Raw genomic sequence first — 24,256 nt, 5'->3', positions numbered from 1 at the left:
TCCCCCTCTGTCCTGAATGATGGGGTTGGGTGCTGGGTATGGATGGGGCAAACACCTGCCTGGGTGCTGCCTTGGTTTGGACTCCCTGGGAAACAGGTTCTGAGATAGAGATTAGTAGTTGGGAGATTTATCAGGGAATGTTTTTAGGAATAAAACTTGCAAAGGAGTGAGAAAAGCAGGATTGGGCAGGGTGAGAAGTCAGGTAGTGACATTGTTGCTGTTGTTAGTTGCCATCAAGTCAGCTCATGGTGACCTTACGTATAACAGAACGAAACATTGCCTAGTCCTGTGCCATCTTCGTGATGGTTGCTGTGCTTGAGTCCAGTGTTGCAGATGTTGTGACGATCCATGTCACTGAGGTTGGTAGAAAACCGAAAGCCAAGCACAATTGCCATCAAGTCAATTCTGACTCATAGCGACCCTATAGGACAGAGTAGAACTGTCCCATAGCGTTTCTAAGGCTGTAATCTTTATGCAAGCAGACTGCCATATCTTTCTCCCTTGGAGTGGCTGGTGGATTTGAACCACTGACCTTTTGGTTAGCAGCCAAGTCTTTACCCACTGTGCCACCAGGGCTCCTTGAAGTTGGTAGAAAAAAAAAACCCCACAGCCTCTACACTCCAGTCTAGTCCATTTTCTCCTGCTTTGAGCAGACTGAGCACCATGAATATTCTAGACTACGTCAGAAATTGAAATCTAGGTTAAAACCACATGCCTGTGCTCTTCCTGGGTTTTTCACCTTTTAATTTAGAAATATTAGCCTTAAATATTCGACCAACTTATATTCAACTTTTTTTTTTTTCCATTGTTCTTCTGATTTTCAGTAATGGGTAAAAATCAGGAGGTTTGGACTGGGGATGGCACTTTTCATAGGTGATTCAGCCCTTCTCTGACCTGTTCATCCTTTCTTCTGCGTCTCCCAAACCCTGCAACAGCCCAGGTAACTGTGAGGAGATAGCCTCTCCCAGACCCTGCAACAGCCCAGGTAACTGTGAGGAGATAGCCTTCCCCAAACCTTGCAACAGCCCAGGTAACTGTGAGGAGATAGCCTCCCCCAAACCCTGCAACAACCCAGGTAACTGTGAGGAGATGGCCTCCCCCAAACCCTGCAACAGCCCAGGTAACTGTGCAGAGGTAGGCAAAGGTGATATTTCAGCCCAAGGTGTTTTAGGTCGACAGCTTCTTTAGTCAAGATGACAAAGGTATTTATTACAGGAAATCCCTGGTGAGGATGATACGGGATCCTCAAAGAGACAGCAATAAAGCCAAACTTTTGCCTGGAGCATTAGGCTTCTGAGGCTGATCTGTAAGAATCTGACTGAGGTGGCTTTCACATTCCTGCAGATGGAATCTGCTCCTGTGATTAGGAAGTTGTGAACCTACACACCGGGTGTGGGCTTTTCACTCCAGGGAGATTTATACCTGTGACTTCACTCGTGATATGCTGTCCTCTCAGCTCCAGGATGGAACAGCTGCTATCTTTGGCTTCACTTTCAGGAAAGATAAACCTGCTGCACCCAGACCACCCTCCTCCCAAACACACACTCACCCTTTTTGTAAAATCTCAGTTTTACTGTTTTCTTGCAGTGCAGGGTTAAAACGGGAACAGCCTAGGGGAATGTTCCCAAACTTTGCCGATGAAAACTCCCTTGTATGGGGTGCTTGTTAAAAATACAGTTTCCTAGCCGCCCCCCCGCCCCAATCTGATTCAGTAGTTCTTGGGGTGGAGCCTAAGGAGCTATAATTTTCACCAGACCATTGGTAATGTTTTGACTGGATAAGTTTGAGAAGCAGAAGGTGTAGGCCAGTGCATCTCAAGCTAGAGCAGGGCTTGTTAAAAACAGAGTGCTGACCCCTTTGCAGGGCCTGGGAATCTGCTTTTCCGACATACTTCCAGGTGATGCCAATGTTGCCAGGCCCTACTTTGAAAGTCGCTGGTGTGGGGTTAGAAGCAGAGACCCAGAAGCCAGACTTAACCTGTCTAAGCCTCAGTTTCATCATCTGTAATATGGGATGAATCATGATACCCCTTAGAGGCTGTTATGAGGATGACGTGGGTTAATATTTGTAACGCGCTTGGAGCAGTGTGTGGCCTGTGGTAAATTAGTATGACATAAGTGTTTGTTAAATAGGTGAAATGAAATGCCAGTCTGGGCTACAGGTTCCTATTTATTCATCCCCTCAACAAACACTTAATGAGCACGTACCACGTGCCTGAACCACGATAAGAACCAAGATAAGTATGGGGACGACACAGTGGGATAGGGGTAGACACGGCCCTTCTCATTTTTTGGGACTGAGAGGTGGGTTTTCTGGTTATGGCTGAAACATGGGGGACTGGGGGCTGGGGGAGGAGAAGCGCAAGGCTGGGAGACAAAGAGGAAGCCACCTTGTCCCTTATGCCCACACCAGGCCATGCTGGCTGAAGCTGGCCTGAGCTGGGGAGGGGCTTTCCGTTGGGTGAGAGAAGGGGTTAATAATGATGACCCTGACATTTTAGTAGATTACCAGGTCTTTCTTCCTACTCCATCTTAGTCTGAAAGCTCTGCTGAAACTTGCTTAGCATCATAGCAATACAAAGCCTCCACTGACAGATGGGTGATGGCTGCATATGTGGGGTTTTGGCTAGGAGCTGATCCTGGGTCACCTGTGCAGTCTCCCGGGCCCTGAGCTCACAGGGGCGCCTGCCCTGGGTTTCATGCTCAGCTGTCATGGTTGGGAAAGGTTTTGAGCAAGGTGCCCCACTTTTTCATTTCGTACTTTGTTGCTGTTGTTGTTAGTTTCAGCTGAGTCAGCGTGGACTCATAGCAACCTCACGTGTGCAGAGTAGAACTGCTCCATACAGTTTTGGCTGGCAACAAAGCTCTTAACCATTGCGCCACCAGGGCGGCCCACAGTGCCCAGTACCGTGCATGTTCAGTCCCCACCGTGGTGTATGTGAAATTGCTAAACCAACAGCAACAAGCTTAAGCTGCTGTGCGTGGTGGGTGAGGGGTGGGGTGGGTGGAGGTGGGGAGGTATTTTCTAAGTTACACCAGAGGGTGCATGGTGTCTATGTTCTGCCCAGTGGTGAGGGAAAAAAAAAAAAAAAAAAAAAATCCACTATTAACTGGGATCTCAAGCAGGAAGTTATTCTTCTCAACAAAAGGAAAAAGATAAAATACCCAACCCTCCCTGCCATTCCTATACCACAGATGAACCCAAGAAACAAATAGAGTCAGGCACCTGGCTGTAAAGCCTGGAGAACGAGACACCATCCCCTTGGGTAATAAGTAATTAGCAGCAGGCATCTTACTAAGGGACTGGAGGGCTGCAAAGCTTCCTCAGCAAAACAATTGATAGAGAACTGGCACTGGCAGTGGACTCTGGACAAGTGCCTCAGCAATGACAATTAATATTCTGCAAACCCCAAGGGTCCCACATACCAGGCAACCAACCACCTGTACAGTCAGGGGAAATCAGGAAAACAGTAACCACATCAGGGGTTTACAATGGAGAGGATGTAATACAGGGCCTTTGGTAGGCAGGTGCTGGAGGAGCCCCAAAGCCAAGGAGGGTTCAGTGAGGTAACCCAGAGATGAGCAAGGGCAGGAAGCCACTACCAGCTAAGGCTGGAGGAATAAAGGGAAGAGATAGTGCTACTGGAGCCCAGGGTGAGCTGGAATCAGGTAGGGAGGGCTGTTCAGTGGGAGGTGGAGCTATGGGAGAGACGCCTGGGGCTGAGAAGTAGGAGAAGAAATGTCCTGGGTTCTTTCTTTCCCCTGCTGGTGTTTCCACTGACTGATAGAGGAGCTTGTGGGGTCCTCCCCACTGTGACACAGAGGAAGGAAAGGAAGTAGAATAGATCCAAGAGCAAACAGCCCAGCCCTAGCCTATTGCCTATTGCCATCAAGTTGAATCTAACTAATAGGAGACCCTATAGGACAGAGTAGAACTGCCCCATAGGGTTTCTAAGGAGTGCCTGGTGGATTTGAACTGCCGACCTTTTGGTTAGTAGCCGAACTCTTAACTGCTATACCACCAGGCACTCTAAGTCGGAATTGACTTGATCCCAGTGGGTTTGGGTTTTCGGTTTGTAAACAGACCCAGGGCGAGCACAAATCCTAGCACACAATGATTGGGGACAATGCACATAAGACAAACAGAATACCTCCAGGTTATGAGAAAGTCAGATGAGATGAACAACTATAGTAACCAGGAGCCATTTATCGATAACTTACCATATTTCATGGAATCATTTCTGAGAACCCTGTGAGGCAGATGATCTTAGACCTATTTTATGTGTGAAGAAACCGAGACTCAGACATTAAATAACTTGCCCAGGTACTGAATGGTGGAGTTAGAGCTGGTGACCAGGTGTGCCACTCAATGCTTTGCTTCTCGCCGCCATACTGTACCCCTTGTTAGCTATTCCCAGGCTTGGTGAGGGGGCGTGGAATGGCAGTATCAGAATCTCCTGCAAGTCATTCATAGTTTGAGAATACAATTATATTCTAGGTAACTGAATTTTAAAATGTCTAGAATTTTCACAACATGGTTGGGCCAGCAAATGCTTCTCAGTCTCAGCAAATCCTTATGTTGGCATCATAAAAGTTCCAAGTCAGTGGCCCCTTCAGGTTATTGTTTTAACCAAAAGATCAGCAGTTTCATCCACCAGCAGCTCCTTGGAAACCCTATGGGGCAGTTCTACTCTGTCCTACAGAGTCACTATGGGTAGGAATTAATTCGACGGCAAGGGGTAGTGTGGTGGAGTGGATATGTAGTGGTACCTCATTATACTTCTAATTTGTATTTCCCTGATGGCTAATGATGTTGAACATCTTTTCATGTGTTTATTAACCCCTCTGTATATCTTTTGTAATAACATTATGTTTGGTGTCTTAGTCATCTAGTGCTGCTATAAGAGAAATACCACAAGCGGATGGCTTTAACAAAGAGAAATTTATTTCCTCGCAGTAAAGTAGGCTAAAAGTACAAATTCAGGGCATCAGCTCCAGGGAAAAGTCATTCTGTCTCTGTTGGCCTTCTCATCAATCTTCCCCCGCACTAGGAGCTTCTCTGAGCAGGAACCCGTAGTCTAAAGGACGTGCTCTGCTCCCGGTGTCTTTCTTTGTGGTATGAAGTCCCCAACTCTCTGCTTGCTTCCTTTTCCTTTTATCTCTTGAGAAATAAAATGTGGTGCAGGCCTCACCCCAGGGAAACTCCCTTTGCCTTGGATCAGGGAGGTGACCTGAATAAGGGTGGTGTTACCCTAATCCTCTCAACATAAAATTACATTCACAAAATGGAGAAAAGACTTGTCCTATGAAAGAGAAAGCCAGCGGGTTCTGCCTGTCCCAAAGGAGTAGATCAAATATCCGTAGGTAGAATAAGCAGGGAAATAAATTTCAGCTCACTATAAGGAAGAAACCCTGGTGGTGTAGTGGATAAGTGTTATGGCTGCTAACCAAAAGGTCAGCAGTTTGAATCCACCAGGCACTCCTTGGAAATTCTATGGCACAGTTCTACTCTGTCCTATAGGGTTGCTGTGAGTTGGAATTGACTCAACAGCAGTGGGTATAAGGAAGAACTTTCTAACAGAGCTATCCAAAGATAGTAAATACTTCCCCAGAGAGTGGTGAATTCTCCATCATCGGAAGTATTCAAATAGAGGCTATATCTCCTCCACTGGGAAGTGATTTAAGTATCTGGTGGTTGTTTGGACTAGATGTCCTCCAAGGTCTCTTACAATTCTGGTATTCTATAATTTTTACTTCCCTTCTACAAAGAAACTCAGCCTCCAGCAGAATAACTGGCTGGGTATGATATGACTAAAATGTGGTAAAGCCAGGTTAGAATCTAAGTTTCGAAAGTTATCGTGGAGTTTGTTCTAATCCATCTCCACTTATGTAGCCTTGGGACAAGCTTAAGCTAGTTATTCATAATCTCCAAAAGATGGAAAGAACCCAAATGCCCATCAACTGATGAATGGATAAATGTAGTCTGTCCATACAATGGGGTGTTATTCATGAGCTAGCGAATGGGACATCCCTTTACATGTGTTAGGAGAAGGTAATAAATCAATAAAGTTGTTCAGCAAGATAAAAAGAACAGTGCGTCTGTTGGCCCAGGTGGTTAAAATCAGGTTTCTTGAGGAAGTTTTGCCTGGTCACCTCGATAGTGTTTGGCTGCTTTAACTGTTAGAAGGGGTTTAATGATAAAAATATGTCCTGGACACAAGTCTCTGTCAAACTTGGTACTCAGCCAACAGCCCCAATTTCAGCCCTGTTTGTTAAGATGCTGGTGACACCGATGACAGAAAAGATGAGAAGTGTCAAAGTAGGTAAAATGGATGCTTCTACTCTGACAAATGTAGCTCCATGAGCTCAGGGCTTTCTCTTCAGTGAGAAGATGAAAATGCACCCACATCTCATCTTTTCAGTCATTCTTACTGTCGTAGTTATCTAGTGCTGCTATAACAGAAATACCACAAATGAATGGCTTTAGCAAAGAGAAATTTATTCTTTCACAGTTTAGGAGGCTAGAAGTCCAAATTCAGGGTGCCAGCTCAAGGGGAAGGCTTTCTCTCTTTGACAGCTCTGGGGGAAAGTCATTGTCATCATTCTTTCCCTGTAGGAGCTTCCCAGCACAGGGAACTGGGTCCAAAGAATGCACTCTTCTGCAGACTTTTCTTTCTTGGTGGTGTGAGGTCCCTCTCCTCTCTGCTTGCTTCTCTCTTTTATATGTCAAAAGAGATTGATTCAAGATACAACCTAACCCTCTAAACTGCCTCTAATCCTACCTCATTAATACCACAGAAGTTAGGATTTACAGCACATAGGATAAATACATCAGATCACAAAATGGTGGACAACCACACAATACTGGGAATCATGGCCTAGCCAAGTTGACACATATTTTTTGGGGATACCATTCAATCCATGACACCTACTGTGGGACTCTGAGCATAGAGAAGCTTCAGGAAAAGTGCTGGTCACCTGGCAGGACAGGGGCTGGCTGACCTGCTTGTCACTTCTATGTGGGTATTTTATGCCCACATCCTTGCCATGGTCTCATGGTACGTGTGGGGAACCTCCCTGTCCTTTGACTTTGGACTGAGCCATGTGACTTGCTTGGGCAGTGGGATGTTAGCAGATGTGATATAGTAAACAGATAATCGAAATGGGTTTTTGCCACTAGGATTTCTTCCTCATGCTTCTGCATTGCTATGAAAAGCGTGTGCCTGGGTAGCCACTACTCTTCCAGTCTAGTTCTAGAACGGAGCTTTGCAACCTCAGCTGCGCCATAGACCTACATATAAAACAGCTGAGCTCCAACTACCCACAGACATAAAGTCCGGAAGAATGAACATTTATTCGAAGTCACTGAAATTTTGAAGATGTTTGCTATGTGGTATTATGTGTCAATAGCTGACCAGTACAGCGGTGAAAGCAGGTGTGCATATGTGGTGGTCATGTTGATAGAAAGTTCCGGTTCCTTTCTTAGGATTCCAGCCAGGCCTGCCAACTCTGCCAGCTGCTTCTTGATTTCCCAGCTTCCCTGGTGGTCTTCAAAGCTCTGCATCCCAGAGGAGTTTATGGAATGTGGGACCAGTCAAGTCTACTCTGAGTTACCTAGTGTGGTTGGCCATTGCAGTAATGGTCCCAATAAATCATGCCTCTTTGTGTCAATGCCCTTGTGTGGTCCCTTCCCACACTGACTTTAGGCTTGCCTGAGTGACTTGCTTTGGTTAGGAGACATTAGTAAATGCGATGCAAGTAGAGGCTTGAAAAGGGCATGTGCATTGGGCTTGCAGTCTCTTTCTGCTGGGGACGCTCCTGTCATCTTGAAAAAAGGCCAGGACTAGCTTCCTTGAGGTTAGAAACCATGCGGAGAGAGGCCCCAGCCACTCCAGCAGTCTCAGACATGTGAGTGAGGCTATTTAGACCACTTGGCCCCATCCGAGCAACCAAGACCAGAAGAATCACCTGGCTACTCACCCACAGAATCAGGAGATGTAGTACACATTTATTGTCCTACATTTTGGGGTGGTTGGTTATGCAGGAAATTATAACTAACACACCTAGGCAAAAGATAGTTTGGAAATCAGTAAGTAAGTAATAGGGGGCATGCAAAGGTGATACTGAGTCTCACTTGACACTTCTCTTTTCCTCACCCCCATATCCAATCCATCAGCAAGTACTTTCACCTTTACCTCAAAAATACATCTCAGCTATGACTACTCTCCATCTCTACTGCTTCTTTCCTTCTCCAAACCACCATCTTCTCTCCTTGACTCCTGAAGTAGCCTCTTATCTGGTGCTCCAGGTTCTACTCTCTTTTCAACAGTGAAACAGGTCACATTACTCTCCTGCTTAAAGCCTCCCAGTGGTTTTCTCCTCACACTTAGAAGTAAATCCAGCCTTCTTAGCAGGGCCTCCAAGGCCTTCTACAATGGCACCCTGGCCGATGTGTCCAATCTCATCTTCTGCTATTCCTTCTCCTATTTTCCCTACTCCACCCTCACTGATCTTCTTGTTACTCACACTCATTGGCTTGTTCCTGTTTCAGAGTCTTCTCACTTGCTTTACACTCTAGAACAATCTTCCCTCAGATCTCAACATGGCTGATGCCCTCTTGGGAGTCTAATCCCAACTCAGGTGTGACCTCATCAGAGAGGCCTTCCCTAAGTACCTGCTCTAAAGACAACCTCCAGTCATTCTTTGACATCATCTTGCTTCATGCTCTTCATGCTGCTGTTGTGGTTAGGTGCCATCAAGTTAATTTTTGACTTATAGCAACTCCATATGACAGAGTAGAACTGCCCCATAGGGTTTTCTAGGCTGGTGGCGTAGTGGTTAAGTGCTACAGCTGCGAACCAAAGAGTCGGTAGTTCAAATCCACCAGGCGCTCCTTGGAAACTCTACGGGGCAGTTCTACTCTGTCCTATAGGGTCACTATGAGTCGGAATCGACTCGCCGGCACTGGGTTGGGTAGTCTTTATAGAAGCAGATCACCATGTCTTTCTCCGACAGAGCCAGTGAGTGCGAGTAGGTTCAAACCTTGAAGGTAATGCTTTCCGATCTGGCATGAGCAAGAGTTCATAGCTAGAGAAAGTTGGGGACTTACCTGGTTGTTGTGGAGATGTGGCTTGTAAGCAGCCAGGTGAAGACAGCCTTGAATGGGACTTTACCGGCAACAGCTCTGCCATCTCCACTTTCCAACCCAGGTCAAAAAATAGCCATCAAATGCAGTAGAAGAAATGGGTCAAATTTACTTTTCAGCGGCCCTGCCGTGGTGGACTGACTTGTCCATAGCACCGTCAGGAAACATTCATTAGGGGTCTATGTCAGTTGCATCAAGGCTGGAGATGGTAGGCTAGGGAATCACATACATTTGGTTTGGGTTCTGCTCTGCCCTTTCTAGGTGTATGTGAGTTGTAAAATATATTTTTTTGAGTAGCTAATAAGGGAGAAAAGCCCTGTTGGCCTTCTCCCACAAAGATTCAAAAACCTAAAAAACCAAATCCATTGCCTTTGAGTTGATTCCAACTCACAGCAACCCTATAGGACAGAGTAGAACTGCCCCATAGTGTTTCCAAGTAGTGGTTGATGGATTCGAACTGCCGATCTTTTTGTTTAGCGGCCAAGCTCTTAACCACCGCACCACCATGGCTGTCTATAGGGATTATAGCCTAGGAAACCCTATGCAGCAATACTGCTCTGTTATATAGGGTCACTGTGAGTCAGAATCAACTGAGCAGCACACAACAACAATAACTTTATATGATTCAACTGTCCAAAGACTACTGAGTGAAATTTTTTAACAATTTTGTCCCCCAGCTGCCTGGCCCTCCTTGTTCCAGTAGGTAACTACTCTACCTGGTATTTTATATATACTTCAAGGGATTAAAAAATATGCAAAAGCAAATGTGAATATGGAACCTTATTATCTCCCCTTTTACACAAAAAGTAATAAATTAGTTATTTTATTTTTTTCACTTTAGAATCCATCTTTGAGATCTTTACATTTCCGTTCAGAGAGATATTGCTTGCTTTTTTGTTTGTATGTTTGTTTATTTATTTAACAGCTACACAGTATCCCATTGTATGTTGTTGTTAGGTGCCCTCGAGTCGACTCTGATGTATAGTGACCGCACGTGACAGAGTAGAACAGCCCCATAGGGTTTCCTTGGCTGTAATCTTTATGCCAGGTCTTTCTCCCACAGAGCTGCTGGGTAGGTTCAAACTGCCGATCTTCTGGTTAACAGTTAAGACCTTAAACTGTTGCACCATCATGGCTCCTTTTCCATTGTGTAGTGAACCATTTATATATGCATAAGACACATAAAATAGATAACATAAAATAATTATGTAAATACCTAATTTATAAATTAAACAAGCAAACCCATTGCCATTGAGTAGACTCATAGTGACCTTATAGGAGAGAGTAGAGCTGCTCCCTAAAATTTCTAAGGAGCTGCTGGTGGATTCAAACTGCTGATTCAAGCTCTTAAGTACTTCACCACTAGGGCTCCACATTTATAAATATATAATCAAAAATTTATTTATTCATTTAAGCAGCCACCTACAAATGGAAATTTCAGTTGCTTGATTATGAGTTAAACACAGCATGGGAAGGCTTTCCCTGTTGGCCTCACCCATGGTAAGAGTCTCCCTGTTGGCAGGTGGCCTGCAGCATGGAGGGCTGGCCACAGCCCCTAGAGAACCATTAGGGTAAATGGGAAGAGGACCAGCTCTGGGGACAAAGTCCCCACTCAGGGAAGCAGTCATGAGACTCCACCAGTGGCTGGAGACTCATGCTTTGAAGGCAAAAGAGAAGGACCTGTCTTCCTTCTCGTAGCCTTAGTGAGTCTTGAATTCCTGGGTGCACCGGCTGCCTGGAGCCTTACAGGTGGCAATGGTCCAGTCTCGGAGTAGCTGCTCACACATACCTGTCCCTTCTGTAGCCTTAAGAAGTGATGTGCTTGGAAGGGCATGTGAGCAGTAGCCCTAAGTTCTGGGTGGGTGGTGAGTAGATTCTGGTAAAACCTCCCATCACTGAAGCTTCCTTGTAATTGGATGTAGGGCAGAGCTTGGAATTCTCCCATCCCTCACTCCTGGAGTTACCGGGCAGAAGTGTCCCTATTTATATAGGAGCTGAACCCATAAACTCATTGTTAGTCATTGATATCTTCCTGAATGGAGCAAATGAGCGCTCTGGACAGGGTGGGCTGGGTCTCGCCAAAGAGATGTATTGGGTATAGGGAGGAGGCTGTCTGTCCTTTTGTCCAAGAGTCAGCACAGTGCAAGAGAACAGAGCTTAATGGAGGTAACCTCCCTGCTCCTGGGAAGGCAAAGGGCATTATAGCAAAAAGTGGTGAGAATGGGGGCTCTGCCTCTATCTTTGTTATAAAGCCCTGGAAGGATCTGGATCTTTGGAGTCATGCAGACTCGGCTTTAAATCCTGGTGCAGCCACTTACCAGCTGTGAGATCTTGAGCAAGTGACGGCCTCTTTAAGTCTCCATTTTTCCTCTATATAATGAGGACACAAATACCTTACCTTGAAAGAGTTTTACAAAAATTCAATGAGGGGGCGGATATGAATGGCTGGCAAAGGTAGACACTCAATACATACCTGCATTTTTTCATCCCTCCCTGTCTACAAGACAAAATCAAGCCTGATTCTTTTCTTCTTTTTATTCTTTCTCTGCATGTAAATCATAACATATTATTTATGTGCTTTGTAATTAAGAAGCTGGCAAATTGACCAAGAAAGCTCTGAAAAGTGGTTATATCTCTGTAGATAGAGCATGTACGTGTGTGTGTAACAAGGGATGGGAAGAGAAGAATTTCAGCTTCCCCAGTTCTAACCACAAGTGTGCATTACCTCTGTCTCTTCTTTGTGTTCCAAATGATTTATTTTAAGGTCTGATATAAAAGCAAGACGTCGCTTAATTTTCTCGCTATAAAATATGTAAAGTATTACACTATTGGGCCTCATTAGCTAAAGCAGAGCTGCTGTTTAGTAATCCATAAGGTGATACTTGTTAATGAACGCTGCAAATGATTCTCCTAACTACCTAAAGAGTAACAATAGATATGCCAGCTTGAACAACAAGTCCGCAGTCCCCAGGGGATGTGGAGACACTGGATCATAATTAGACAGAGGGACAGAATAGACACTTGTATTTGCGGGTATGGATCTGGTGTGCTTTTCTGTCACCCTCCCCAGGTGTGCAGAGGTGGAGAGCCACATCTGTCTGCATCTTTGTGGGGAAAGGATCTTTCTCTTCTCACAGTGGAAGTGGCCACCATGTGTTACCGAGAGTTAACGTCCCATTTGCCAAACTACGGGGACAGCGGGATCCTTGTTTAGAGATTTTCTGGCAGAGTGGTGCTTTCAGTGACTCTCAATCCCTTGAGGCTAAAGCCGAAGCTCATTATTATTACACACTCCTTGGTTCCGAAGCCTGAAATTAAGCCAAGAGTAGACAGGGGAAAATTATTCTTGGATTCTGGTGTGTTCAAAGCCACTTGGTCCTAATTTAGATCAAACTGGTGCCCTGTAGTCAGATGTGGCTGGGGTTGGGGCCTGCAGTATGCCCTGATCCAGTCCCTGGGAGGAGGTGAGGCATAGGCAGGTCAGAGGGGTGGGCAAGTGTTGGACTGCTTTGTAGGCGGGGAGCTAGGCCAGACCAGGAAAGACCTGGGGTGTGGGCAATCGGGCAGTAGTGCCTGGTTCAGCATTGTGGCCTTGGGTCATTGCAGAGATGCTTTTGGGATGAGTGTGGCCTCCATTCTTTGCTGTAGATTTGACAGCATCACTGGGCCCTTGGTTGTGGCTTTGAGACCCCAGACAAGTTACAACTCTTCTCTGAGTTCGTTTTCCTCATCTGTCAGAGGATGGAGCTAGGGGAGAAGATCTCAGAGACCCCTGAGCCTTGACGTTATGGTGTGCCAGGGACACCCTTAGAGGTCTTTGGAGCTGAAATGGTCCCCACATCCCAGGCTAGACTCACGCAGAGCTTTTGAGGTCCTTGAGGCTGAGGGTTGGAGAGAGGCTTCCTGGACTGCTGCCTAGATTGGGGAGCTGAGCCAAGACACATCATCAATCCAATGCTTCTTGAACTTTTCACATGAAAAACAGTTAAAAGTGAGGACTCAGGAGACAGACCGGATTCAAATCCTGATTCCTCTACCTACTGTGTGATTTTGGCACATTAACCTCTCCAAAGCATCCGTTTCATCATCTAAAATAATGAGACCTGCCTCATAGGGTTGTCCTGAGAATTAAATAAGATCATCCAAGAAAAATGTTTAGCATGTGCCTGATACACAAACAAGTGCTTAATAAACATTGGTCATCATTGCGATTAATAATAGATACTTTTCATGGCAGAAAAGAGTGAACTCTTACTCCCATGGAACTTGTGCTATAGCAGTCACTGAAAACTCTAACATTTACGATTTATGAGATCAGAAAACAAAATAAGAATCCGTGATTTCGTACTCATAATATAAATAAATTAATAAATGAGAAAGGGAAAATTTCATTACGGTAGATTCCAAGATTCCAAGTAATAAATGTAGTAAGAATGGTGGAATTGAAAATTACCATTTGACAACCACTACAGTAATAATGTGGTTTACAGTAATAATTGATGGAATACCAATTGAAATGTTTCAACCAACAAAGGCAATGTTGGAAGCACTCACTTGTCTATACCAAGAAATTTGGAAGATAGCTACCTAACCAAACCACTGGAAGAGATCCATATTCTTGCCTATTCCAAAGAAAGGTGATCCAGTGGAATGTGTAAATTATCAAACAATATCATTAATATCACACATAAGTAAAATTATGCTGAAGATCATTCAAAAATGGTTGCAACAGTATATCAGCAGGGAAGTGCCAGAAATTCAAACTGGATTCAGAAGAGGATGTGGAACAAGGAATATCATTGCTGATGTCAGATGGATCTTGGCTGAAAACAGAGAATACCAGAAAGATGTTTATCTGAGTTTTATTATCTATACAAAGATATTAGACTGTGTGGCTCATAACAAATTATAGATAACATTGTGAAGAATGGGAATTCCCGAACACTTAATTGTGCTCATGAGGAACCTGTACATAGATTAAGAGGCAGTCATTAGTACAGAACAAGGGAACACTGCATGGTTTAAAATCAAGAATGATGTGTGTCAGAGTATCCTTTCACCATACTTGTTAAACTTGTATGCTGAGCAAATAATTCGAGAAGCTGGACTATATGAAAAAGAAGGTGGTGTCAGGATTGGAGGAAGGCCCATTAACAATCCGCGATATGCTGAAAGTGAAGAGGACTTGAAGCACTTACCGATGATGATCAAAGCCTACAGCCTTTGGTATGGATTACACCTCAACATAAAGAAAACAGAAATCCTTACAACTGGGTCAATAAGCAATGTCATGATAAATGGAGAAAATATCGAACTGATTTCATTTTACTTGGATCTACAATCAATGCCCATGGAAGCAACAATCAAGAAATCAAACAACATATTGCATTGGGCAAATCTGCTGCAAAAGACCTCTTTTAAGTGTTAAAAAGCAAAGATATCACCTTGATGACTAAAGTATGCTTGACTCAAGCCATGGTATTTTCAATCACCTTATATGCACACAAAAACTGAACAATAAATAAGGAAAAATGAAGAAGAATTGATGCATTTGAGTTATGGCGTTGAAGGAGAATACTGACTAGACCAGGACTGCTAGAAAATGAACAAATCTGTCCGGGAAGAAGTACGTCTGGATAGTGAGACTTCGATTCTCTTACTTTGGACATGTTATCAGGAGGGACCAGTCCCTGGAGAAGGACTACATGCTTGGCAAAACAGAAGGTCTGCAAAAAAAGAGAAAGACCCTCAATGGGATGGATTGACACAGTGGCTGCAACAATGGGCTCAAACACAGCAATGGTTGTGAAGATGGTGCAAGACCAGGCAGTGTTTTGTTCTGTTGTGCATGGGTCTGCTATAAGTTGGAACCAACTCGACAGCACCTAATGATACCACCAACACAGTAGAAATTGTCAAACAAGAATCACCAATGGTACTAAAATTATTGGGAGAAATTATGATGAGAAGCAGGATATTTACATAGCCTTCGAGTATCTCTCCACAAGATATAATTAATTACAGAGAAGAAAGTGTTAACTATATAGTACAGAAACCTGGCCAAGCCCACACTAAGGATCAAAGTTAATACTACCAGTAATAGGCACAAATCAATGTCATGTGCCTCCCGATAGGATGCACTGAGGAGGACACAACATCAGCTCTCTGGTCTTCCTGCCAAAAACACATAATCTGAATCGAATCACAAGGAAAGTTTAGCCAAACTCACATTGAGGGGCATTCCACAAAACAATTGCCTATACTCTTTAAAAAAATCAGGTAAGGCAATGAAAAACCGGGGACTCTTTCAGATTGCAGGAGACTACAAAGGGACAAGTAGACAGAATGTGTCATCCTGGCTTGGATTCCAGACCAGGAAAAGGACATTGAGTAGGACAGTTGGTGAAATCTGAGTAAAGTCTGTAGACTAAATAATGGTGTTTTATCAATGCTGATTTCCTGATTTTAGCAACTGTACTATAGTTGTGTAGGAGAATGTCCTTGGTTTTGGGAAACACACATGAAAGTATTTAGAGGTAAAGGGACATTATGCCCGCACTTTACTCTCCAAAGTTTCAGAAAAAAATGCATGCATGTGTGAGAGAGAAAATGAGAGAACAATAAACGTGATCAGATATTAATGTTTACATGGATTCTTTGTACTACTTTTGCAACTTTTTGTAAGTCTGAAATTATTACAAAAAAAAGATTAAAAAAAAAAACCCAACAAAACATTAATGAGTATTATTCCACTATATGTAATTTTTCTTACTACTTGTTTCATTTAATTAATTTATTCCTCAAAGCCACTGTGGGAGGTAGGTACTGTTATTTCACCCATTTTACAGATGAAAAAGTGGAGGCTCAGCAAGTTTAAGTGGCTTGCTCAAATCACAGGGCTAGTAAAGGACAGAGTTGGGATTTGAATATTGGTGGTTTTGCTCCAAACCCAAAAAACCAAACCCACTGCCATCGACTCGTACCGACCCTATAGGACAGAGCAGAACTGCCCTGTAGAGTTTCCAAGGAGCGCCTGGCGGATTTGAACTGCCGACCTCTTGGTTAGCAGCCGTAGCACTTAACCACTATGCCACCAGGGTTTCCAGTTTTGCTCCAGGGCCTTTAAACACTACATAACAAATATTTATTGAGTGTCTATTAGGTGCTAAGTACTTTGCACATGATGCTTTGTTTAATTCTCGCAGTAATCCTTTGTGGATGTCCCTGGGGGATGCCAAGGTTAAACACTAGACTACTAACAGAAAAGTTGGTAGTTTGAATTCACCAAGAGGTACCTTGCAAGAATGGCCTGGCATTTGTTTTTGAAAAGGTCACAGCCTTGAAAACCCTGTAGAGTTCAGTCTGCTTTGCAACACTCGGGGTTGCCATGAGTTGGAATTGACTGGATGGCAACTAATTTTTTTAAAATAACACTTTGCAATAGGTATGATCGTCCTGGTTTTTATGGATGGGACAATGGCTATTCAGAGAGGTGAAAGACGGGCTAAGGTCATACAGCAAAGAGACAGGTTTCAGCTCTGGTCTTCCTGAGGCCAAAGTGTATCTTTCCATGTGCTTCCAACCTGAGTGCAGACTGGGGACAATGGAGAAACTGGGAATCAGACCCTGGCCGCCTTCCGACTAGTGGTTGTGGTGCCCTCTTCCTTGTGAAACAAGTATCTATCAGTCACAACCCCAGGCTTCATTTTCCAACACTAGCAAAGTGCTAGCGCATTGCAATGTGCGCTGTTATTGAGAGGAAGCCATGCTATCACTGTGGTTGAAGACTGCAGACTCCTGGGGGAAATTCTACAGAGAATGCCATACACCAAGAAGACCTCATTATGTACAGAGCGATCACCAGGACTCGTCTCTCCACCCGCTCGTAGTGAGGGTCTTCCGGGCAGGGGACTCCCCTTCCCCCAAGAATGTTTTTCACTTGTGGCCTGTGGGACTTGGACTCCGGGACTCAGCAAGGACTTGGTAGGATTCATCCTCGCCCCCAACCCCTCCCCAGGCCAGCCCCTCTCTCTGAGGGACGGCTGCAGACAGCTTTTGCTTGCAATCTTGGCAAGGCAGCTTGATGATGAGTTAGGTATAAAAGTATTCGGGGAAAGACAATGACTCATAATTGGGGAACCAGAGGTGACACATGCAATGTAATGTGATTTTAGCACAAAGTCCAAGTGGCCACAATGGTGTGAAAGAAACCCTATCCTCAGTGGAAGAAGCCCGAGGAGGGACTATTCATTCCTGTAAGCAAGCTGGAGGTGTCATTTTGGTATTTTCTTAGATTAAAAATACGCAGAGTGTTCATAGATGTGGGTCTTGGAATATGCCAATAAATCAGCTCCCAAAACAGAATCCTGGACTGTTAGCACTGGCTGAAGCTCATAGATCATGGAGTTTAATGCTTGCATTTTGGCAGGAAAAACTGAAGCTGGGGAAGCCCCCACAGTCCTGGCTCTTAGTTCGGTGTTCTTTCTCACCAAATTCTCTGTCTGGCCTCCCTACTGAGCCGTCGTCACTCGGGCCTGGATTGCCCAAATTGTGTGGCATTAGAGTTCCTTAAGGTCAGTGGTTCTAAAACTTGTTTGATTGCAACTGACAGTAAGAAATACATTCTACATTGTGATCCAGCACGCGCACACACACACACATGCACACACACTGGATCAGTAGTTAGGGTCCCTGGAGGAAACAGAACTCACCAACACAGTGCAAATAAAAAGACTTTGTTGGAGGGATGCTTGCGAGGTGTGGGCCGGGGTAAGGAGGCAAACAGTGGGTGTTGAGGCTCGCAGGGACTGGCAGCAGCAGGAAGCTGATACCAACCCTGAAGGGGCAAGATGAAATAGTGTTCCTGGAGCCCAGGAAGAGCTGGAGCCATGGCTGGGGGCGCAGCAGGAGTGGTGGTCCTTATTAGATGCGGTCATTATTAGAAGCACTGTGCTGAAGCTGGGTTTGTGCTGAAACACACGCCCTCTCTCTCCCCCGCCTTGTGATCTAACCTGGGCTGCTCATTGGCCAAACCCAACCACCCAAAAAGCCAGGGAAATGTACATTGAAGAAGTCCAGCTGCAGGGGTCCAGAGCAGAGCAGGGAAGGGCGGAGAATAGGCAGTGAGTGGGGTATGGCAAAATGGACAGAAGTCTGCCAACTTGCCAGATGTTGACAACTCAGGGGTTGCCTGGTCTGAATAGACAGTCGGCTACCAGTTTCCACTTTTCCAGACTGTGAACAAAATAAGCCAAGGATTGGCTCCTACGTGCCGCAGGACACTCAGAGGATGCGAGGCCTCATGTAGTCACTAGGCACACAACATCACGGTCTGTTGAGCCAGAGTCCAGACTGGAAAGTCCAAATACTCAACGTTTTTTCTGCAGTTTGCTTTTATGAGGGAGAGATACACACAGATAAAGGAGACGGGGGCAGGGCTTTGTACAAGAGAACAATTTCCCAGACAGGCCTGAGGGAGCTCAGGTCCAGGACCACATTTCTGACCTTCTGCTTCTACAACTCAGGAAAGCCCATTGCTGTCTCCCCCTGGCCCTGGTGTGGGACAGCATTGCCACAGCCCCAGCCTCAGCTCAGCACAGCACCGGCAGTGTCTATAGAGGCAGGTAGAACTGTCACCAGCTACACCCTTAACAGAGGACAGTGTGTCACCCTGTCCCTACACATTGTCTGGTCCAGTTTGCTTTTCAGGTCTCAACTTCTTTTGTTTTTTTTTCTTGTTGTGATCTGAGGTTTATTACTTTTTTATTTTCTATTGTGCTTTAGATGCAAGTTTACAGAACAAACTAGTTTCTCATCAAACAGTTAGTACACACATTGTTCTATGACATTGGTTAACAACTCCACAATGTGTCAAAATTCTCCCTTCTCTACCCTAGGTTCCCTACCACCATTCCTGTTCTCTCCTCCCTTCCAGTCCCTGCCCCAGGGCTGGTGTGCCCCTTTAGTCTTGTTTCGTCCCGTGGGCCTGTTCAGTCTTTAGGTGAAGGGTGAACCTCAGGAGTGACCTCATTACTGAGCTGAAAGGGTGTCCAGGGGCCATACTCTCAGGGTTTTTCCAGTCTCTGTCAGGCGAGCAAGTCTGGTCTTTCTTTTTGAATTAGAATCTTGTTCCATATTTTTCTCCAACTCTGTCCAAGACCCTCTATTGTGATCCCTGTCAGAGCAGTCAGTGGTGGTAGCCGGGCACCATCTAGTTTTACTGGACTCAGTCTGGGGGAGGCCGTGGTAGATGTGGTTCATGAGTCTTTTGGACTAATCTTTCGCTTATATCTTTAGTTTTCTTCATTCTTCCTGGCTCCTGGAGGGGTGAGACTGGTGGAGTATCCTAGATGGCTGCTTACAGGCTTTTAAGTCAGCTCTCACCTTTGAACTCTTCCAGGAAGCCTTCCACTGTCATCCCAGTCTAGTCAGTCCCACTCTGTGCTCCCTCAGCTCCCCACACTCTCCTATCTCATAGGTAGCCTTGCCCACACTTAATGGAAACAATGAGACTGTGGAGTCCTTGAGGGTGGGGCCTGTCTGATTCACTCTGTGACCCCCAACCCCAAGTGAGGAGCTTTGCACAGGGTGAGCGCTCACTGCACATGCTCATTGGTGAATGTAGTGATAAACACGTAACTAAGTGGTTTTGAACTTCGTGTCCTGTCATTCCCCTTTTGTTGTGTGCTAACTACATTTTGAGAAGACCACTCAGTTAAAGTGGAGCTCTGGTGGTGCAGTGGTTAAGAACTCAGCTGCTAACCAAAAGCTTGGCAGTTCAAATCCACCAGCCAGTCCTTGGAAAACCTATAGGGCAGTTCTACTCTGTCCTATAGGGTCACTATGAGTCGAAATTGACTCAATAGCAAAGGGTTTTTACTCAGTTAAATGAAAAGCAAACACAAACCTGGATCAACTCCCCACACACCCGGAGCTTGTCTCTTAGTGTAAGGGAAACATCAGTGAGCCTTGATAAATGTCATCACTTCTGAGGATGAAAAATTCAGGTCGCTGAGCTCCCACATTTCCACTTCTTTTTTTTTTTTCCAAACAATATTTTACTGTGTTTTTGGTGATGGTTTGCACAGCAGTTTAGATTCCCATGCAACAATTTCTACACAAATTGTTCAGTGACATTGGTTACATTCTTCACAATGTGTGAACATTCTCATTATTTTTGTTCTGGTGGTTCCATTTCCATTAATCTAGTTTCCCTTCCCCCTTACATTTTTGTCTTTGTTTTAGAGTAATTGTTGACCATTTGGCCTCATATAGGTGATTTTTTAAAGGAGCACAGTACTCACAGAGGGCATTCATTATTTTGTGAGCCAATCTGTTATTTAGCTATAAGGTGACCTCAGCGGTTAGGTTCAGTTCAAGGTCTGAAGAGTATCTCAGGGCAATAGTCTTGGGGAGTCTTACAGTCTCAATCACTCCAGCAGGCTTTTTTTTTTTTTAAGGAATTTAAAGTTCTGTCTCACATTTTTCTCCCATTCTATTAAAAAAAAAATAGGATCCATCTATTGTGGCCCTGATTAGAAGGGTCAGCAATGGTAGCCAGGCACCATCTAGCTCTTCTGATCTCAGGGTAGATGAGGTTGTGGTTCAGGTAGACATTTCGTCCTGTAGACTAGTTTCTTCTTTGATGGTGTTTCGGCTTTTGATTTTTGGTGTCTTACTCAGGGTTCATTCTTCTCTTCCCATACCCAGATTCCCAGGCCACTGGGATTTCCTCCCTCACTCCTGTCCCAAATAAAAATAGCTTTGTTTGATCACCAAAGTAATATATACTTATCATAAAGAATCAGAAATACAGGAAAAAATTTAAAAAAAAAGGAAGAAAATAAAAATTACCTGAAAGTCTACCTCTGGGAGACAACCCTTACCATTATACTTGAGTCTGTTCTTCCAGACTTTGTCTAGTGTATATAAGCATATTTTAAAATAAATTTTGTCATCATGCACATGGTGCTTTGTGAAGTATTTTGGTCAATTAACCTAACACGGACACAATTTTATGTCAATAAACAGAGATCTGCGTGTGTCGTGCCATCGTTTTTAAAGATTCCTTCAGTTCTATTCAGGAGTTCCTGGGTGGTGCAAACGGTTAAGTGCTTGGCTACTAACTAAAAGGTTGGTAGTTCAAATCCACTTAGAAATGTCTCAGAAGCAGGGGCTGGTGATATGCTCCCAAAAGGTCACAGCCAAAGAAAACCCTGTGGAACAAAGTTCTACTCAGAAACACATGAGGCCGCCATGAGTCAGATCTGACTCGATGGCAAACGGTTTTTTGTTTGTTTTGTTTTATGTTCTATTTATTATATGGCTTTACCACACAATCCCTTATTACTGGACACATGGGTTGTTTTCAATCCCTTTGCTACTGAGAACAACATGAGCACTTGCTTTTGACACAACTAAAACCACAGAGATGCAATACCCAAAAATCTGGACGAAGAAGAATATTTCTTGTCTTTCAAAAGGCTTGGCAATAAGATTGACTGTTTATTCTTCCACTAAATAGGCTAATTAGTGTGTAGACAGCCTTAGAGTGAGAAACAGTGTTTTTTCCTCTGCCCAGATGTTAGCCAACCTTATCAGAAGGAAGAAGCAGCCTTTGGGAGGGAGGCTGGGTGTTTTTTCAGATTTGTGAGAGAAACAACCCAGCCCTCTCCAGCTGAGCCAGGGCAGGGAGGAGAGGCGTTTTCCCTGCGGCCATCACGTCCCATCTTAGGGGCTCGAGCCCTCCCTCTACAAGTACACAGATGCGTGTTTTACTCTCTGGCATGACAACCTACTAGGGAAATACAGACAGAAAGCCCCAGAGAGCTCGATAAAACGACATAAACATGCCTATGTCTAGGAGGTGAGAATTAAGACCAAGACCCGAAAATCTTCTATCAACTTCCTTCCTTTTCAAGAAAAATTGTTTTATTCCAAAAGCCCTTAATGAAATGCAAGTGAGCGCCATGATACAAAGGCACTTAAATTTGTGAGCACAAAGAAAAAAATCTTGATGATGTAACTTGATTGTGTTGACAAATTAACCTAATGAGAATAGTTTCCCACTACGCATTCATTAAGCAAAAATGTGCAAAGTAGGTATTTGCAGCCTGTTAACCCTTAATTGGCTCAACATTGAAAACACTTAATTGTGACGTGTCGCCAAAATCCCTAATGTAGTTAATTGCCATTAGACTTACAAAATTATACATTTTAAATGATGATCTTTAATTAAAAATTATTTGGGATCATCTTTAGCCTGTGCTTTGAAGTGAGCAGCTCTAGTACACTTGAGAAAATGGTGGCGAACACAATAGGGTTGGGAGTGTTGCTTTTTGTTCGTAATCAAACTCCTACATATGGAAAATGTGGAAATAAGGTGAGATAGCTTTGAAATAAGCTTCAAATATTCCAAATCGGTATGGTGGAAAGTACTGGGGAAAAAAAAAGAGGCCCTGCCATTTTTGCTTGCTGTGAGATCTTGAGCAGATTACGTCTCTTCTCCGGTACTCAGGTTCATGAGCAGTAAAGAATGGAAGATGGATTAGTTTGGGTTTGGAAAAGTCTGGCTCACACAGGAGAGAGAAATATAAATATTTTACCATATCCATTGGCTTAACTCAAAGTCAGGGAGCTACAGAACATAACTGATAAGTTTCTCACTCGGTGGCTCAATGAACGAATAGTCTATAGACTCTAAAATGTGCCATGGGAACTTAAAAAATGGAAGCAACAAAAAAATGATGGAGCTCAATTAGATTTTCTTCCTGGTTCCTGACACATCTGCCTTCAGAACACAGGCACAAATATCTAATTGCCTTCACCCTTCCCTGGTGGTCCCAGTAGGTGGGGAGGAAACTTTTCATCCTAACCAATCAGCCCTGTATTGCAAATAAAATACTTTTCTTAAGTTAAAAAACAAAATAAACCAAGAACAACAGTAATAAAAAAACAATTAAATTCTAGAGCTGTGCTAATCTTTCTTACAGCTTCTATATCCTGCACAATCCATTTCAGTGTCAAATACAAATTATAGTAGCATCTTTTGGCTCCCTGGTGACCCTTCATCATGTACACAATTTTAATGATCTATATTCTAAGGTGGTTGAACAGTGGTCTCCCCCAAGAGACTTGGAAGTCTCCGAGGCCTGTGTTCAGAAAACACAGCTGGTGGCAGGCCTTGGAATCTCTGTGGGGCTGAACATGGAGCAGGTGGGGGAGGGGAAGAAGCTGCCATGATGACCACATCTATATAGATTATGAATACCCTGCATATGCACGTGGGCTAAGTGGGGAGCTGGCTCCACCCTTTCCAACTTCCTTGTGGAAGAGTCTTTTCTCAGCAACACGGTGGTCTCTGGCAGGAACTATGGTAAAAGGACAGGACGGGCGTTGAGAATGGGGAGGCTATGGATAGGAGGAAGGCTGAAATGCCAGAGATATCAGTCAAAGGGAAACTAGGTGCTGTTTTCTGTTTGCTGTGATTATAGACCAGGAACAAAGAATGGCAGATTCTCTGGGTGGTTTCCTCTCAGTGCTAGTCTGGCCTTTTGGTAGGTCAACTGAACTTCACCCAACAGTTATTGAATGCCTCCTGTGTACAAGGCTCTATGTTGTGCCCTATGGGTCCATGCTGGGAGGCAATGGTCTCTTTTCTTTACCATTTCACCCCCTACCACCTCATCCTCCTTCCCCCCAGCCAAAGGGCTCAATACAAACCTCCAAGAGCTGATCACTGGCCAGCCCTGGAGTTACTGCTGGCCTACTTTCCATGGAGCTCTACGCTTGTTGACCTCTCCAGTTTAACCTTGGCTCTGCCATTGATTGCCCTCCTTGTCAATGGGGTAGACTTCATGGCTCTTGGGCTCACTATAGGCTTGAATCAGGAGATTTTTCTGGACCCCTTCCTGATGGGTGGAGGCACTGAGGTTGTAAGTGAGAGGCACCCACTTCTACCACCACAGAGTTTCTCCGAGGCTGGGTCTCTGTCCCTTGACAGTGAGGGGTGAGATGGAAACAACGGAGCATCACTAGAGGACATGTAGTATGATGTCTGACTTCATGAGCTTCCAGGCTGGTGGAAGAGGGCTCATGATGGCCATGAACTAGA

This window comes from Loxodonta africana, chromosome 16, assembly GCF_030014295.1.
Source record: "Loxodonta africana isolate mLoxAfr1 chromosome 16, mLoxAfr1.hap2, whole genome shotgun sequence".
Lineage (NCBI taxonomy): Eukaryota > Metazoa > Chordata > Mammalia > Proboscidea > Elephantidae > Loxodonta > Loxodonta africana.
Note: the sequence above shows the minus strand (reverse complement) of the source record.